Raw genomic sequence first — 15,702 nt, 5'->3', positions numbered from 1 at the left:
CTGAATGCTCTAGGGAAGAATCCTTCCTTGTTTCTTTCTACCTTAATGGTGGTTGCTGGCAATCCTTGGCGTTCCTTAGTTTGTAGACACATGATTCTAATCTCTGCCTCCTATTTCATATCACTCTCTTTTTTGTGTCTCTGTATTCTCTCCTCTTTTTATAAAAACATCAGTCATTGAATTTAGGGCCCACCTTAAATCCATTATGACCATTATCTCAACCCTTAACTAATTATATCTGCAAAGACCGTATTTCCAAGTAAGTTCTTATTCTGGTTTCTGGGTGGAGATGAATTTTGGAGGGACACTATTAAACCTACTACAAACACATATCAAAGGTAAATAAAGATTATTTTTGCTGGCTTAGATTGGAAAAAAGAAATAGAGGCAAATTAACCAAATATAATTATCTTAAAGATGCTAACAGGGAGAAATAAGTATTTAAAAAACAAATACAAATATGTTCCCAGCAAGAGCTTACTTACTATTTATTAATGGAGTTAAAATGGAACTGAAAATAGTTAGCTGCTACATGCATAAACTGAAAAACTTGACTGCCAAGGATGAAACGATTTTGTTTGGGTTAACACATTATACTTGTACCAGTTAAATTATGCCTGTGTAAGATACAAAGAGAAGTCGTAGGGAGGGGGATGGTTACAGATTTGCATTCCAGTATAACCACCCATTGGTAATACAACATTTATTCTCTCAGGGACTTTGCTTCCTTATTTTCAAAACTGAATAGATAATAATATCTTCAGAATTATCAGAAAATATGTGGAGGCAAGGGACCAAGGCGGGGGGTGGGGACACCATAAATATTCATTTACTTGCCTTCTTTTATTCTCCTTTTTCAAGTACTCGGGCTCTTTCTCACCTCATAAAGCATACTTGGAAGGTTCACAAATATCTCCTGAATTGTTATTTCATAAGATAATAACACTAGGTACATTTCGGGCATTGTCATAACAATAATTCATCTCAAAAGGTTACACAGAAATCATGGAAATAGATTTTTTAAGAGGGGAAAAAAGTTCGACACTTAGTTGCTTTCCATGTTACCAAATACCTAGCTTACTGAACAGTTCATTTATTTGACAAATATTTATTGAGCAGCTAAAGCTCTTAGCACAGTACTTGGCAGACATTCACTTATTTATTTTTCATTCAGCGAACATGACTTGTATGATACTGTGGGCCATTACTACGCTGCACATGGGCCCTGCTCTCACGGAACCCGGATATTACTAATCAAATAATCATGTAAAGGTAGCACCACAGGCATGACAAGGAATATTAAAAGGGAATTAAATGTGTTATCAGAGTAAAATATTTTGACCTAATCAGATATAGCAGATTGTTCCCGTAACAAGTAAAAATTGACCAGAAATCTGAAAGATAAGAGTAATTGACCAGGGAAAGAAAGTGAAGAAATGGTGTTACGGATAGAAGGAACAGAATGTATAAAGGTCTATGAGAGAGAAGAGCCTATGATATGTAAGCTGGATTCTTTAAACAAGAACAGAAAAAGCAATAGGGAATGTAATATAACATGAGGCTAGAGGGGTAGGTAGAACTGAACTTTGAAGACTGGTGTAGGTGAGGTTCATTAGTTTTGTTTTAAACCTAAGAGTAATGGGATGACATTAAAGACTTTTAAGCAAGGAGATGAAATGCTCAAACTTGGCAGTGGAAAGACAATTCTTAGTGCACTTGAGTTGGAGCAGGACAATACTAGGTTTAAGTAAACCAATTTGGGAAGCTATTGGAGTAGGTCAAATAAGCAGATTGGACCAGAAAGTTATGTATTTACAAGGTGAGATTCATAGGATTGGATATGAGATTAAGTAAAGAAAGGTAACCTGAGTGGCTCTAAGATTTCTGATTTGCACGACTGGATGGATGATGCTGCCACTCACTGAGAAAAGAGAGTGGAAGGGGACCAGGTATTGGGGGGCATGATCATGAGTTGAGCAATGTGGAATATGAGATGTCTGAGATACTGCAGAAGAGATGTCACATAGGCAATTTTGTAAAGGGATCTGGGGCTCAGAAGAGATGTCTAGACTGTGGTTATTAATTTGGGAGTTATTAATCTGATTAAGGTTGTTTGCAGTGACTTTAAAGAGGGAGAAGAGAGACCCAAGGATTAAAGTATATACCGATATGAGACATATTAAACAGTGATGGCTAATATATGTTTTTTAAATGTCATTTGCCAATAACATGATTTCAAATCCTCCGGTGATTTAATGTAATAAATTATTAAATCCTAAATCAGTTTTTTAAGTAAATCAATAAATAGACCAACATTTCTCTTTACATTTTTGACCTTTCAAGTTGGACCAAATCTTGAATTCATTTACTTCAACATATTCTATACATATTCACCAAAAGCCCACTCTGCCAGGCATTGTGCTAGGCCTTGGTAATGCAAAAATGAATCAGGTAGGCTCTAACAAGTTCCCAGAGGCTATAGTAAGAGATTTCACAAGTAAAGGTATAAATACAGAGTGGGGCAGGTGCTAGACTACATGTGTTAAGGAACCTATAGTTATATATAGTGTGGGGTTAACTGTGTGATATTTTAATGGGATTTGGCATAAAGGATCAAGGAAGATGTTTAGAGGAAGTAATTTTTAAGCTTAGCCTTGAAAAATGAATAGAAAGAAGCCAAGTACACAGGGGAAAGGAAAGATTCCAAGAGCACGGAAGACTGTGTTCAAAGGTCCAAAGTCAAGAGCATGAAGTTTTCTGGGAAATAAAAACACTTTGATATGCCTAGACTGGGTAGAAAGCTTCATTTCAAGAAGTGGGTAGAAGTTAAATCATAAATGTCCAAATGAAGTCTTGTTTTGCTTCTGTTAAATAGTTCGCAAGGAGACTCTTGCCAAATGTATAATTGGAGGGGATACATTAGATGAAAATATAAACACCTTAATAATGGAAGTTTTGCACATTGACATAAGGAATAACATTTCTCTAATTGAAGAAATTGCTTTTAATCTTCATGTAGTATCTAAATAGCACATTGTGTATAAATTAGTGTATCAAAAATCCTCTCTACCCACCTGAAAATTTGCTTTTCTTCTTTTGAGCTGCAACTCTGTTAATTTGTTGATTCATACTTTTAAAATAAGCACTTCCTGCTCAAAGTGAGGCTTTAAAGTGATGAGGATTTAATATTAACCACGCCTTTTTTTTTTTTTTTTGCGGTACGCGGGCCTCTCACTGTTGTGGCCTCTCCCGTTGCGGAGCACAGGCTCTGCACGCGCAGGCTCAGCGGCCATGGCTCACGCGAACAGCCGCTCCGCGGCTTGTGGGATCTTCCCAGATCGGGGCACGAACCCGTGTCCCCTGCATCGGCAGGCGGATTCTCAACCACTGTGCCACCAGGGAAGCCCAACCATGCTTCTTGTGTAAAGTTCTGCACTTGTTCTATCTCAACAGCATGGTCTCATGAACAATACCAGACCATTATCTGATGGGGAGAGTGACTGGTGATGACAGCTTAGTCTGGAAGCTATCCAGCTATCTGAAGTGCAAATAGTACTTGAAAACAGTTGTGATTAAATTAATTCTTTCTTGTATATTGATCAGGCATAGCTTAAACCAAATTTCACATACACAGTACATTTTTTTTTTCTTCCAAGCAGAAATCAGAAATTGTTCTGTCAGTTGTAAACTTCTCCAACCTGAGGCATTGATAATTAAATAACCTTATTATTTATGAGAAGCATTAAAAGAAATACTCTTAAAGGAAAGAAACAATTGGAAAAACATATATATATATATATATATATGCTAGTTCCATTGCTGATTTTCCCCTTTGAGTCCAATTAGCATTGCTGAAAGAAAAAGCAAATCAAGGCTCTGTTCAGCATGCATCAATGTAATGGAAAATCAGGTCTTTTATTCTGGCTTTAATAACTGCAGCTTGATTAGAGGCAAAGAAAAGGCTATGAAGAGAGAAGGGGGGAAAGAAGAAGGGCTGCCAAATTAGTTCTATAAGAATTCTCAACCTGTCTGCTCTCTGGCTCACTATTCAAATGCTAATTGAGCCTTTTGGTAAACAGAATGGGTAATCACGGAAGACAAAAACAGACACAGAAAACAAATGAAATATCATACCTTATCCAAAGCAGCATGGCATTTTTCTGATAAGCTTTGGAAGACTTAAAATATTAAGTCCTTGGGTCTTCTTTTTTTTCCTGGAGAGATTATAATTAATATAATAAAATAAATATTACATAATCAAATAAAAAATGACAAAGAACTGCTTTGTTTCAACAATGAAACCAGTCATGTTATAATTAGATAAGAGGATTTATATTCACAGCTATAAACATGAAAGTAGACCATGAGGCTGGATAAAGGCAAGTTTTTAATTCTTAAAAATTAATTACATGGCATTATTCTTATCAGTACACAGAATGCATTAATTATACAATTAATAAAAAGATGAAAGGGAGTTTTTTGTGGGGTTTTTTTGGCAATTGTAATGCACATGCGGGCATTTGGTTTTATACCCAGAATTGTCCTTCAGGCATTTCTATAATCTTCTTACCAGGCAATGTCAAGACTTTAAACCAGTTAGCAGAAATATTGAATGGAGTGGGTCTTCATGTTAGTGCTTAGACACATTCTGGAAAGGTTGTGGATTTCCATGTAATTGGGATCTAAGGTGTAATAGGTTTAATTTGAGGTCCTCTTTAAAAGAACAGAAGGAAGAGGCATTGTCAGCAGTGTGCAATAGCCAGTAAGAAGTGGCAGCTCGCTCCTTCACAATGGGTTTCCTTAAGGATGAAAAAGTGATTATCTTAGTACAACAGTTATTTCTTTGAGTGCTTCCATCATCGTCCTAGCACCGAAAATGCCTTGTGTGTGCTACCACTTTATCCTTGAGAACATTTTAAAGCTATAAATAACATTCACGGAAGAAGAAATGTGGTAGTGAAAAGACAGCTGGCTATCAGGAGCAGAGCCACAGGCCAAGTCCATTTTAACAAACTCCAAGGGACGATCCAAATTCTCTTGCTGTCTTGCGATTGTGTTTTATCAACAGTTGCTTGGAGAAAATGCGCTATCAGCCAGGGCTAGGAAATCTGTTTTTGTTATATAAAAATTGTTGATGTAATGTACAGCAGGACAACACTGTCATATTGTAACAGTATTGGACTTGGCTGACCTGCCAGCAATATTGTATGTGCAAAACACATACTACAACTTCTTCTCACCTGAAAAGATACTACACAGCTACTTTAAGACTGTTGTGAACACTTGAAAAAAAAAATACTGAAATAGTCTTTAAATTACCCCAGATGTTTACAATTTTAGAACAAAATTGGAGCCTTATGCACTCTGTAATAACAATGAATACTTTGCTGTTTGGGGTAGGAAAGGGGGAAAACCCTAAAAATAGAAAATGTAAGATCACAATTAGTGTTGGTATCTGCGGGGTGAATAAGCAGCAACCCATATCCCCCTCTCCCATTATCTCCACCTATCCTGACTCTTTGATTTGGATAATTAGTATAAACTGATATCAAAATGCAACTTCAAGCCCCTATCCATACAAATCAGATTGCACATGCTACGATCCCTACATAATCAGAAATTCTGGAGCTACCAAGCATCTCCATTGCTAAATACCTCCTTTCTGCCTCCCTCTCCCTCTCTCTCTCTCTCTCTCTCTCTCTCTCTCTCTCTCTCTCGCTCTCGCTCTCGCTCTCGCTCTCGCTCTCGCTCTCGCTCTCGCGCTCTCTCTCTCTCTCTCTCTCTCACACACACACACACACACACACACACGCACCAAATACTCTTTGCCTTTTCTATAACCTGTCATCTTGCATCTTGTTGTTTTCTGCTTTTCTGTCCCTGGGCATATCAACATTCCAAGGTTAATGATGAGGCACCTTGGAAAAGTGGTGTTTGTTTAGCTTAAGGTAATGTTTATATGTCTTTCTGTGTGTGGCAGTCTCATTGCATCTAAAACAAAACCCATCTGCAACTGAACCTGCATTCCATATTAACACCTCAGACACATTGCTTGCTGCAGTTTTTTTTTTTTTTTTTTTTTTTTTTTGTCATCCTGTCCTGGTTGAAAAATTATATGTGAGACTGGAGCTGGCAAATACTGGAATCAGTTTGATAGGTTCAAGCTTTGAAAATCACATTTCTCCAAGCTTTATTATCAAAGTGATGTGCTGTGGCATCATGTCCTTCCTGTTTCCTGAATTCCTGGCAAATGGCGTAAAGAAACTGGATATTTAGTCAGAGTTTGCTTATGACTCCTTTGGAATTATAAATACAGATTTTAGTCATGTTCATTTACGAGGAAGTTTTCAATTCTTATGAGAGTAGGTAGCAAAAATTTCCCCCTAGATATTAAGAAATTCCTACTTAATAGGAATGCATATGTTCATAATATCTAATAGGGAAGACCTTTATTTCCTATTATCTGTCTCACAGTTAATCTAAAAGGGGATAGTAATTGTCACCAGGGCATATTTGTACTCCTCCACCCTGTGTGAAAGTAGGTAAATGGGCTGTGACTCTCTTTGACCAGAGACATGGGACCAGAAGAGTCTTGCTTTCTTACTGAAGCCTTAAGATCTGATGATCAATTCATCGTATTTCCTTTCCCTTGCCAAGAAAATTCTGGGGGTTCATGTGAGATGTTCCCACAAGCTTAGATTACTGGGTAACTATGGTTAGTAGAGACTCTACTGGCCTTCGCTGGGAATGAGAAAAATTGCACCTTGGTTGGGTCAGTCCTCTGAGATTTGAGGATTGTTTGTTTCTACAGCAGAACTTAGAATATCCTACCTAATATACCATAAGAGATCAAGCTTATATTATAATAATTTCAGATTCTTAGTGATCTTCTAGAATAGCTCTATAGACTAGGTACAAACCGTATCCTGAAATGTTCAGGTAGGCTGATAGAAAATGAGACTTCATTGGTACCCAGCATTGTGCTAAGAGTCTTATCTGAATTGTCATATGTAATCCTCACAAGAGGCAATGCTGAAATTAGAACTCGTTACTGCCAAAATTCCCATGTATTAGCTGCTCAGTATTTAGTTGAGTTTAAAAAAAGGAATATGAATTTATTTTTAAGAACAAAGAAACATACACCATTAGTGTATAGCCACTTAATATTGTCATTGTTTTGACAGTCCTGAAGACAGTATTTTAAGCCACTGCTATTTGATAAAGTGTATGTCTAAAAGGACTACTAGAAGAGAGAAGAATCAAGCCTTCTTAGTTTCCAGTAATAGTGTGCTGAGAAGACAAAGCAATTGTTCTCACAAATATGCTTATTTAAGATCACTATAGAAATTCATTTCCTTTCTTTCAAAGAATATATTTTGAGAGCTAAAAAATCACCCTTTTGTACTTGGACACATAGAAGTAGTTACGACATTTAAGGACAAGTGGTTATTTCTTTTGAAGTTGTGTATGCTATATTTGATAATCATAGCTTCTAATTCTCAAAATAAGCTCTCACTTTGGCATATCTTTTGGATTTGAATTGGCATCATGGAGATATGAATCTATATATTCAAATATTTTTGCATGTGTGTGTATGTGTGTATAAAGTACAGATGCATATTCCCTTGCTTCAAGAAAATTTTCATAGAACAATCTAAACTTTCAAACAAACAGATTAAATTATTCTGGAAATTATTAAGAATATGCATCATTGCCATAATGCTGGATGTATCCTGTGAGTATAAACAGTTGAGGAAAACCTTTAATCCTCTCCCTCTTTTATTAATACCTATACATATACAGATAGCTCAAGGGCATGCTTTGAAGATTGATTTCCCAGATTCATTCTGTGTATTGGAGAAGTGTCCTTCCCAGTAACTCAGAACAAACTGAGGAAGTATTTCATAATGAGAACATAGGCTAGTGTGCGAGAAGTTCAATACAAAGGTTTTCATCCAGATTGCTGATCCAATCCAGATTAAGCTGAATAACTTTGATTTTTGCTATTCAAACTATGGAAATTTTTAGATTTATATAGGGTCCATTTATTTAGCTTTCCTCCATTCTTCTGGATAAAGGTTTTATGGATGTTGTTTGGTGAATCTACTCTATCAGGCTATATATTATCTATATAAATATTTCCATCTATAATTTTTTGCCAGCATGTGATTATAGGCTTTGTCCATGTGCCAAGAAATTGAAAAATACCTATAAAAATATGAAGGACAATTAAACCCCTTTATATTCTGCTGTCTTCGTCCCTCTCCAAACTCAGCTGAGACCACTCTGCTGCCTGCCACTAACATCCTCCAGAAAGAAAACTGAAAATTACAGAGACTGACTTAGCAAACCTCATGTGTCAACAACCGTAATTAATGATTGGTCACATATTGTCATAACTGTTTTCCCTTTTTTTTTTTTTTTTTAAGTGAAAGAATATTAAAACCCTACCTCATTGGCAAAAGAGAGGGGCTGAGGTATGAACACTGTCACTCTTGCTTCCTTGCCATGTCCCATATTAAGAGGTTTTCTTTTTTGGAAATGTAAAGCTTGGTCCCCTTCTCAGCCTTTAAATTGCAGAGCCCATGGCAAAATGAAGATGCAGAGCCCCTGCAGGAGGCAGGGAAGTCAAACTCCCCTTCCTATTAGCCTACTGCCTCAACCCAAGGTTGAGAGGCAACCTTCAAGGACTTCAAATCTCCAAAATGTAACGTGATTGGTACCTAAATCAGGGATGAGTGAGAGGCCCTGCCGTGTCCCCCAATTAAACACACTGTGGTGCTACTGCTAGCCCAGACAGAGTAAGAAGGGCTGCTACTTCATTTATCATGTCTATACAGAAAGGGAGGAGGGTCATTAACAAGTCTACATGCCAGAGCACGGCAGGCTTCATGGGCATCTCACCAATGCAGCTGCACAGATCCCTGTACTCAGAAAGGCCCCATGCTTGGAGTTGTTTCCAGGAGAGAGTGATCAACTGTATCAAAATGTGGAAGATATTAACTTACTTTCTAGTATCCGAACGCTTTCCTTAATCCATGTTCATTATTCTGAATGAGTGTAAAATGTGGTGAAACACATATCTCCTTTTGGGGTCTGGCACATTAGTTACTAATACAGCATGTATAAGGCGGGGTTTTCTGCAGCCTCATATTTGCCCATGTGTCCATTTGTCTTTCACTTTTAAGCCTAATTTCTGACATTTCCCTCTAGATAAGATACCATCAAATTGTGCCATTTTAGCCAATTGCAATTTGTGGGGAAAGGTTTCAAACCTGTCCTTAGTCCCATCATTCACTGCAAGTGAAAGTTTTACATCAAGATTGCAGGTTTGGAGAAACACTAAAGAGCAGCCTATCTTATTGGGCTGCTCATAAATGGAAACCTTGTCAACTGGTGTGGAAACATTTCATTTTAAAACTTCAGGGTGTTGATAAACACCATCAAAACTATGTAAACTTCGATCTTTACCTAAGTTCCAGGTTGTTAAGTAGAAAATAGTTAATACAATTATGCTTCTAACACCATTTGCCACTTAGCACGCAGTAATTTCATGCTTTTAGGGGATAGATTGCTGAGCCTTTCTTAGCAAAGTGGAGAAAGCTTTCTAATATATGGATCGCAGATAATGGCAAAGAAGCCAGCTCTTTCTGGTTTTTCTATTCATATAAACATGAGAAATTAAATTTGTCAGAAAGGAGTATTTTCTGTATGTTCTAAATTTGCAATTGATTTCATGGCTTCCACACAAAAAAAAAAGATGGGAAAAAGAATGCTTTGTACGTCAAGGATTAATCCAGTTTATGACAGTCACCTAGTTTATTGCATTCATAAAACCTGGAGCTAAAAAGAACTTTAATTTTGTTTTTAACTTTGTTGACTCCCACCAACTCATCATTATAAATCTTCTTCCCTCAAACAGAATTAGGTTGTGACAGTGGATCATCAGACCATTCATCTGGTCTTATTTCTTCTGTGCTATGCCTCTTTATATAGATTGTTACATTTTTTCCTAGGTAAAACTACCCCAATTTCTTTGAGGGTTCCTTCCTTCTTCCCTGTTTTCTAACCCTTCAACCATTTAAGCGATCTACCTGTTGAGAACTCTTTAACATACTTTAAAAATATCAAGATTAGATATTTGTACAACTGCTATGTTCTCTTAAGCCCAACTTTTGAAATACAAAAGAACTGTTAAATAGTTCAATCGAGGTTCTTTGTTTAAAAATGTGCAAGCAGGCAGCTTAGTGGCTTAGTTCACAAACTCTGAAGCCTGACAGCCTGTTTTGAGTCTTGCTCTGCTCCTTAAATTAGAACTACTAGTTGTGATACTTCATAAATAAAAATTGATTTTTTTCATAAGTTTGTGTTTCTTTACAGATTTAAAATTATTCTAATAATTCACTATTAAAAAAAACAGAGTCCTCAATATCTTTCCCTTCACTCCAAATTCCACTTAAAGGATCTCTCTAGCAAAAAAATTCCAAATTTATTTATTATACTGTTATTTGTAGATCTGAATGTTTATAGAGAAATTATTAAATAAGATGTAGTTAACGCATGTTATAGAATACTGTGCAGTCATTAAAAAGAATCAGCCCTCTATGTATTCTATGCATTGGTGAGGAAGGTTGCTTAAGATACACTGAGTAAAAAACTGCAAGTCGGAAGAAATTAAAATAATTCTATTTATTATATTTTATATAATATTTATATATGTATTATATATATATATTTATTCTATTTTAAATAAAATGCATATAGTTTTGTATTAACACAGACACAAATTTGAGTTCAGAAAAAGCTACCAAACTGTGAATGTTTGTTCTTCCTGAGAGTGAGATGGGTGGGGGAAATTTCACTTTTATAATTTTTTGCATTTAATTTTTTTCAAAGAAGCTAATGTTACTTTTCCAATTAAATATATGTATACATTTAATTACATTTTAAATTACATAATCAGTACATAATTCTTGAACACAGTATATGGGTGTATGTTTACATACATACACATATTTGCACATATAAATTATCATTTATAGAATATTTTAAAATTCCCATTCCTGGGTCCCACTTTAGACTACTGAATGTATCAGAATTATTGTGGCCACTCCAGGTAATTCTGATGATCAGGCCAGGTTTGAACAGCCAAGTTTGAGACTAGCTGTTCTAGCTTACAAAGTCCTGGCTATTCATGCAATTAGTTTTATTCACTCATGCCTATATCCCTACTTATTATAAAACCCCTATGAAATGTGCTGCTTTATTTATTACTAAGAATTTGTTTGCTACATTAGACAGTACCCACTTTACAAGAATTTTTATAAGATATCCTGAGGAATAGTTTATTGATTCAATAAGAATTTATGGCGTGTGTGCTATATATGCCTGGTTCTGTTCCACGTGGCAGGAATGCAAAGGTCAATGAAATAGAAAAAGTCCCATCTCATGAATATAATCCTCTTATAAGTAATTGTTTAGCTGCTTTTTTCTTAGGACTAATTCTATATCGCAGTGGTTCTCAAATTTAAGTAGACATCAGATTCATCTGGAGAACTTAAATTAGACATGACTGGGCCTCACCCTCAGAGATTCTGATTTAGTAAGTCTGGGGTAGGGCCCAAGAATCTCCAATTCTAACAAATTCCCAAGGGATGCTGATATTACTGGTTGAGGACCACACTTTTTTGAGAACCACTACTAAAATGCCACCTATTCCCTTTCTTCCATTGGTTGGTACAAAAGTGAGATCCAATCCTGGGGTTTTCTCTAGCAAGAATATAAGACTTCGGTATGTTGAGTACTGATTTCATAACTGGCATTCCTTTACTTTCCTATCACAATATCTAAAGCCTATTTTATCTGGAATTGTATATACTTGTTTCAGCATCTAAAAACTGTCTGTTTAGGTATGGAGAGAAAGATAGTGAGACAAAGAGAAAGAACCTAAAGTTTATAAACACATGCAACAGGAAAGCTGAAGTGAGTTTGGACCATTTTGACTGCTTTTTGCCTCCTCTGGGAATATGTCCCACCTACCTAGTTACCCTAGTGGTTGAGATCAAATGAGTTAATATTTATGGAAACTTTTTGCAAAGTGTAAAAAGCTATAAAATGTAGGTTATTTAGAGAATTCTTCATCTATCTCTGATTCCTAGAAGAAAAACATGGAATATCTCTTCTTGGCCAACCCAAAGAAAATGGCTCCCAACCCTTGAGTACATTGAGTTTGACCTCTTCCCTCCCAAACTGGTGCATGTACGTGGCCTGGGACATACTACATGTTATTTATTAACTGCCACCAAGGTTTCTCCCCTTTTGAACACACCTCTGAGTCTTCACACTGTGGAAAGAAGTCAGACATAGGCCTTACACCTTGAAATTTCTGAAGAACATGTGCCATGTGTTTGTCATCTTTTCAGAAAAGCACTTCTGAAGAGCCCTTTAATGAGTTTCCTAGAGAAAGTCTGAAGGAATCGTAACGCAACTAATCATTTCCTACCTTCCCACTGAACCTCTTATTAATTAACATGTTAATGCTCTGTTTGATTTCTTAAATTTAGTTTGAGAGACAGTAAAACAGCTATTTTCAAATTAAATTAAATTGAGTTGTGAGAAGATTTTCAACTGATATAGGGCTTTTTGTACTCTACTAATTCCAGTACTCATTAAGGTAAAAAAAAAAAAAATCAATGAGCTTGAAATAAAAGTGTTGATATTATTGTAAGCTAAATCTACTTCTGAATAACTTGCTCCCCCCATGACAATGTTTTACCATGTATGTGACATTAGAAAATGCAAATTCTCATGCTTAAAGGGAGAGAAAAATTTCCTCAGTTACCATAAATGTCACACACGTGTCTGTTTAGGGAATTAGCATAGTCATAAACTGTAAAAATTAAGATATTTTTTCCAGTACAGTAGACATCTTTACTGTTAATAGGCTGCAATAATCCTTTGATTTTCAGTGGTATATTGCTCTCAGTTCATTGTGCAAATTTCAGGTATAATTAATTATCTTTTATCTTCCTCCAAGCCTTTTTTTTTTAACAAAAGGGATTTGTTTAGACTACTGTTCTAACAGATTCTGATGGAAAATGTTATATAAGATAGTCCTTAACATTAGAGCTATCATGCCAATATGGACCAAATGGTCACTTACCTTTTATTTATATTACCTTTTATTTATATTGATTTGGGTTTCCTAAATCTTTTGACCATTTTATGTTGAACTTCAGAATGTCTTCTATTGTCAATGTTTGCAATTATCCTTTTTACTTTCCCTCAATTTTCCTTTTTCAGATTACTATGTAGTAACATCTTGGGTTGATACCAATACTCTACCATGTATAGGAATTAAGCATGACTATACCAGAAAATTTCCCAGGCAATGTTTTGCCCTTGGATGATGCAAATATTTCTGTGTTTCTCAAACTTTAATAGGTGTATGAATCACCCAGAGATCATGTTCATCTATACGTCCTGATTCAGTAGATCTGAGGTAGGGTTTGAGATTCTGCATTTCCCACAAGCTCTGGGGTGATGCTGATACTACTTTGAGTAGCAAGGATTTAGATAACACTGATAAGCCAAGAATAAATTTGACATGATGTCTTTAATAATTGCAAATCTTATAGTTTTTTGGAAAGCAGAGTTTGCTACTCATAAACAGTAACTTAGATAGAACCCAAGTATGTAGTCAAAACTGAAATATTTCTCTTTTTCTACCTTCCTGAAGCATAATACATTGCTGAGTTAAAAGGTATCTTTAGCAGTTTTCAGTATTTATAGTTGTTAAATGTAAAATATTTGCAGTATTTTTGTCTTAGTTTGCCATTTGTCATATATGGCATAAGAGATAAAATCTAATTGCCTTTCCTACAAGAAACTCTATTCAGAATGGCCTTAGTTTTGTTCACTTGATATTCCCTGAGTTTTTGCCTCTACCTTTGTTCATGCTATTTCATTTATCTGAAATAGCCACTCTCCTCCAAACACACTCCATTTGTTGAAAACCTTTAATTCCTTAAGTCCTATCTTGAGCACCATCTTTTCTGTGAAGCCTTTTGAAATCCCCTTAATTAGATGAAATCTCTGATGACTCTAACCTTACTCTACCTTACAACAGAGTAATTCATATACTTGCCTTTACTTTCTTACTAAAATGGTCCTCTGTAAAGACAGAGAACACTTGTACCACTTCTTTTTCCATCACATCAGTCATTAAACAAATATATATTGATTGCCTATCGTGTGTCAGGCCCTGAGCTCAGTACTTAGGGTAAAGAGATGAATGAGACTTAGCATCTGTTTTCAAGGGGGTCGCCATTTTCTAGGACATAGAACAAACGTTTAAAGACATAATTGTAGAACGATACAGCACAGTGCGAGGCACAGTGACGGGACGAAGAAAGAAATGATCACCTCTGTGTGGACATGCTGAGTGAAGATTGCCAGTGTTGTTAGAGGCAAGTTAAGAAGTTTAAGAGAAGAGTAGAAGAATTTCCAGGTGTGAACTATATGGGGTAGACATTCAGTTTCTTCCATTTAGCCAACTTACTGAATTGATCTAAATGCAGCTGGTAAAATTGAATCAACTTAAACTCGATTTGATTTTCTTACTTTTTATAGTTTTCTGAATGCCTGATGCATGAGGTTTTCATGGCATGGATCCCATATCCTAATTCTCCTACCACGAGCAGCCTTTCTATAATAACACAATATACCTTAACTCAATCCATACACCTCTTGGCCTACCTATTAACTGTTCCACGGACCCACCCTGGTTGTCCTGTACCCTGTAGTGGTAACACTATTTCCAATAGGAGGAACCATAAACAAGCCACAAACCATAACAAGCCACATATTTGGACCCTGCTAAAGTAGTCACCTCCTTTACCAATGTATATAATTGCACAGGTTGGGGAAACTTGCCAAGAACCCAAATCCAGTTTGCTGTTACAGGAAGTAAGGGCTGCTGAAAACAATTCCCAGCCAGGATACAGGCAGTACAGTGTTATCAGAATCATCAGCAGTGGCCCAAGGCCAAACCTACCTCTTTCTTTTTGAAAAATGCCACCCGATCACCACTGAAACCTACTTATTCCCCCTTACTAAAAAACATTAAATTGTTGGTCCCAGCACCTAGAGATTTGTCTCAGAAAGTCTAGGTGTGACTCCAGGACTTCACAGTTTGAACCAGCACCACAGTGGGTAATGCTTCAGGTGGCCTACAGACCATACTTTATCCCAGGTAAATTATCCCTGAAACTGCAGATTAACTTTGAAACAAAGGCAACTGTATAATGTTTTGCCTACCACAGTTTCTATATGCTACAGTGGGAAATGACATGTAAAGAGATGAACACTTCTACCTTTTGCCAGTGGCCTGCCCCAAATTCCCATCTCTGTTGTTCTTGGTTATTAGCTCTTTCTCCTAAAAAGGGGTGGTGGTGGTAACTGCCTTCCCCTCCTCCAGATAAGTGATACAGAAGCAATTTTAGAATTCTATTTCTCTTATTGATCCCTCACATCATTACAATTTACTTTGGCAGAAAGAACTGAAATCTGTGCCGTTCTCCTCACAAATTGTAATTGAAGTTTTAGTGTCAACCAGGCACAAGGAGATTTCCTGATTTCATTCCTCCCTCAAAATACCTTTAGGAAGAAGGTACAACTGTCCTCACTTTACAGATGAGGAAA

This window comes from Grampus griseus (assembly GCF_964374135.1).
Source record: "Grampus griseus genome assembly, chromosome: 3".
NCBI lineage: Eukaryota > Metazoa > Chordata > Mammalia > Artiodactyla > Delphinidae > Grampus > Grampus griseus.
The sequence above is the reverse complement of the archived record's forward strand: the minus strand, read 5'-3'. Positions refer to the sequence as shown.